Raw genomic sequence first — 4,989 nt, forward strand, 5'->3', positions numbered from 1 at the left:
GTGCACCTGAAGTGGCTGAAATAACTGTATCAACACCTCCCCCATCATTGTTACTTTCAGAATCGGGCCCACAAGTAATTGAGGTAGATTATACAAGACTCAAACCAAAACAGCTCATTTCAATGGCCACTGGCTATTGTGACAGCAATCTGTGGCTAGACTGGCTCATTCAGAATGCTAGAGAACAGAATGTTTCAGATTGTGTGGCGTGCGCAGCTGCCCGCCCACACCTTTTCCCAGAACCAGCTCCTCTATATCCCGAAGACCAGTGGGGCTTTGAGTGCATGCTCAGACTCACCAGAGAAGCGGTTTCTGAAGGTAATTGTACTACTTTAGCTAGTTTGTTTCCACCAATAGGTAATGATACTGTACTTGGTCCCTTCACACCAAGAAAAGCCAATTATACGTGTTTTAACTTTACTGTGTCTTTCCCTGACAGACATGAGCATGAGGCGGGGGAGATTAGCGCTGATTGGTGCACTGTGACGTACCTGGCCAGAGGAAAGGCATCAAGAGACACCGGTACCGACATAGGCCTGTGGGCACGTGCTGGTTTGTATTATTATTGTGGTGGGTACAGATTGTATGTCAGAATTCCTAGTGGGACTTCTGGTCTCTGTGCCATGGTACGTTTAGGTGCACCTCTCGTTTTAATAGGTGGAAAGGGGGTGCGGTTGGGTAAGCCCGGCACCGCTCATCTGACAGCCATGTGTTGGCCAAACGGTCACCAGGATCGTTTGACCTTACAATAGGATCACCGACATATATAGATGCCATTGGGGTTCCTAGGGGTGTGCCTAATGAATTTAAGTTAGTGGACCAAATTGCTGGAGGGTTTGAAAATCTCCCAATAATTTCTGCATTCTTTCCAGTTACTCCTAGCAAGAATGTGGATCATATTAATTATGTGCACTATAATGTCCGGAGACTGGCGAACCTTACCAGGGACGCAGTTGAAGGGCTTGCTGAGCAGTTGGGTCCAACATCTTTAATGGCAGTACAAAATCGGATGGCGTTAGACATGTTGTTGGGGGAAAAAAGGGGGCGTTTGCGCGATGTTTGGGGATATGTGTTGCACCTTTATTACAAATAAAGGGTTTGCGCTGGAAGGCCTGAGGACGTTGTCCATCACAATGCATGAGTATTCGGGAGTGGATAACCCGCTGGAAGCATGGATGAACTCTGTCCTTGGGCAATGGAAAGGTTTCATTATGTCAATTATAGTTTCTTTGTCTGTTTTTACTGCAATATTGGCAACATGTGGTTGTTGTTGTGTGCGTTGCATCAGAGCTTTGCTTGTAAGACTCATCAATCGTGCTGTGGGAGAATCTGATACAAAGACCGACACCATGATGCCACTTTTGGGGAATGGGGAGTCGCAATATGACAATATTATGGTGAAAGTTTAGTGTAGTTTTATCTGCCTTAGGGCAGATAAAAAGGGGGACTTGAAGAAATGTTTAGCTTATTTGAGAGTTTAGAAATGTGTTAGATAGGATGTAGAATTATTGTAGAGACATTGACACTGCCCTGGATGTAATAAAGGCCTGAGTGTGTCATAAACTTAGGCGTAGATTTTTAGGAGATCCTCCCCCACTTGAACTGAAAGTAAGACAAAAAGGAGTTAATGTTGAGTGGAAATTCCTCAGGGGATACCTGGGTGGGGGTCTCAAAGTTTGTAACTGAGTAACTTTGGTCTGGAAGGGAGATGGACTTTTATGACCCCCAGGAAGTCACGTACGCAGAGGTACATACACATATATACACACATGCACTTACACACAGGAATGCGCACACGCAGGCACTCACGTGCTCGCACACACAAACATGTAAACATAGTGCTTAGTTTTATGGCACCTGGCAGAGGGCTTAGAAGGGGGATCACATATACAAAACTGTGTGTAACAGACAAAAGGAGTTGAGATCTGCAGAGGAATTCCGGGGTCCTGTACATCTCCCTTCTAGAAGGTGTAATCAATGAGTGTGGATTGATAAAATTGTTGTGAATTGACTACTGAGTCCCGGTGTTCTTTCTGGAGGCCTGAGGAATCAACGAACCGGGGTGAAACTGCTTTCACAACATAAGACATCACACAACCATGAGAATTTGAAATGAAATTACTAGGTTTAACATGATCTCCATTTGTTTTTCAAGATAATGTATCTAAAAGAGATGCGGGTTGTCTTTGTTGACCCATTTGGGGCAACACAAGCACAAATGGATAAGTGCAGGGATGTAACAAGGCAAGCAAAAAAGGCTAATGTTAACCACAGCAGTCATTTTTCTAACTTGTACATGTGAATTACATAAGGCTGCTGCACTGAATAACATTCAGTACCTGTTTTTTTTTGTTGTTGTTTTTTTCTTTACAGAGCTCTGGTTAGGAGAAAATGTCCAGCCATTGGCAAATGGACGTGTTCAACTGTTGCCCATCCAAAACAGCAGGACCTAACATCCTGTGGCGTCTTTGTATGCAAGGTAAGTAAAATGCTCATGGTGTATTGTACCTGAATGAACAGATTCTAATGAGTAGACAATGTTCAGCTTGCAGAACAAATACTTTCAGGGACCAATATACTCTAGCCTGTTGACTAGGAGGGGGTTGCCAGGCTCAGACTGGACATAGCGCTCTCTCTGATCCAAAGCTCAGGTATACCCGAGAAACAGCATTTGGACCTCCATTTAAAATATTTCTGTGTATATCCTCATTGTGGCATATGTATTTTTAGATGACATTTCCCAGCTATGTCGTGCCTGTGGTGAGGGAAGCTCAGGGGCAGAAAACCGATGACTGGGTAAGATAACAAAATCAATACCTCAGATGGAAGCACCTTGACTGGGTTACTTCAACATCACTGGGTGACATGTCACTTTGATGCACCAACAGAGGAATTATAGTTCAGGTGACCTGCATGTCTTTGCACTTTAAAGACACTACAGCACCTAAAGGACACACGGAAACATCAAGTGATACACAGATAAGACTGTTGCACAGAAATATGCAGTATCTGCACACTGTAACATGTTTAGTTGCTTTACTCTAGAGCCTGACTTCAGATGAATGAGTCTGACAATCTACTTTTTCTTGCAGATTGAATGCACCTTCTGCGGAAAGTGGTACCACAGTGTGTGTGGACTTCCTCTGTGCAGAAGGCGACTACAAATGTAGTGGGTGCTAAATAAACAGAGCTAAATTGATCCGTGTTGTCTTTGCTTACTGATTGTTTTTAGTGTTAACAATCCATATTGCTGGCATTGCATCTTTCAACATGTTTGTGGGTAGATTTGGATGTACCAGGGGTAAGTGCAGCCACTCAGCCTTTACTCAATGTGATCATAGCAGCAGGTGCAGATGTGTGTCACAAGTTAATCTAGTAGTAGGCTATGGCACTTGGCCAGAGGTGGCGCTGGTTGATTCGAGTCCATGTTAGTGCACAAAGTAAACTGCACGCTTTAGTTGTGAAGCAAAAAACGCTGAAATTGGAGTAATAAAACATAGGAGGGGGACGATAACGACGACAAGATTCTCCCGATCGTTTACTCTTGCTGTCCTGTGAACAACATCGGCGTGGTGTTAATTGTTTGCCGTTTTCGCGATCACGTCGCACGTGAGGATATTCAATTCAATTCAATTTTATTTATATAGCGCCAAATCACAACAAAAGTCGCCTCAAGGCGCTTCATAGATACAGAGAAAAACCCAACAATCATATGACCCCCTATGAGCAAGCACTTTGGCGACAGTGGGAAGGAAAAACTCCCTTTTAACAGGAAGAAACCTCCGGCAGAACCAGGCTCAGGGAGGGGCGGCCATCTGCTGCGACCGGTTGGGGTGAGAGAAGGAAGACAGGATAAAAGACATGCTGTGGAAGAGAGACAGAGGTTAATAACAGATATGATTCAATGCAGAGAGGTCTATTAATACATAGTGAGTGAGAAAGGTGACTGGAAAGGAAAAACTCAATGCATCATGGGAATCCCCCGGCAGCCTACGTCTATTGCAGCATAACTAAGGGAGGATTCAGGGTCACCTGGTCCAGCCCTAACTATATGCTTTAGCAAAAAGGAAAGTTTTAAGCCTAATCTTAAAAGTAGAGATAGTTTCTGTCTCCCGAATCCAAACTGGAAGCTGGTTCCACAGAAGAGGGGCCTGAAAACTGAAGGCTCTGCCTCCCATTCTACTTTTAAATACTCTAGGAACAACAAGTAGGCCTGCAGAGCGAGAGCGAAGTGCTCTAATAGGGTGATATGGTACTACAAGGTCATTAAGATAAGATGGGGCCTGATTATTTAAGACCTTGTATGTGAGGAGCAGGATTTTGAATTCAATTCTGGACTTAACAGGAAGCCAATGAAGGGAAGCCAAAACAGGAGAAATATGCTCTCTCCTTCTAGTCCCTGTCAGTACTCTTGCTGCAGCATTTTGGATTAGCTGAAGGCTTTTCAGTGAGTTTTTTGGACATCCTGATAATAATGAATTACAGTAGTCCAGCCTGGAAGTAATAAATGCATGAACTAGTTTTTCAGCGTCACTCTGAGACAGGATATTTCTAATTTTAGAGATGTTGTGCAAATGGAAGAAAGCAGTCTTACATATTTGTTTAATATGTGCGTTGAAGGACATGTCCTGGTCAAAAATGACTCCAAGGTTCCTCACAGCGTTACTGGAGGCCAAGGTAATGCCATCCAGAGTATGAATCTAGTTAGATACCATATTTCTAAGATTTTCAGGGCCGAGTACAATAACCTCAGTTTTATCTGAATTAAGAAGCAGAAAGTTAGCGGCCATCCAGGTCTTTATGTCTTTAAGACATTCCTGCAGTTTAACTAATTGGTGTGTGTTATCTGGCTTCATGGACAGATAGAGCTGGGTGTCATCTGCATAGCAGTGAAAATGTATGCTATGTCTTCTAATGATGCTGCCTAAGGGAAGCATGTATAATGTAAACAGAATTGGTCCTAGCACTGAACCCTGTGGAACTCCATAA

Source organism: Perissodus microlepis, chromosome 15 (assembly GCF_051167445.1).
Source record: "Perissodus microlepis isolate ML-2025 ecotype Zambia chromosome 15, ASM5116744v1, whole genome shotgun sequence".
NCBI classification, from domain to species: Eukaryota; Metazoa; Chordata; class Actinopteri; order Cichliformes; family Cichlidae; genus Perissodus; species Perissodus microlepis.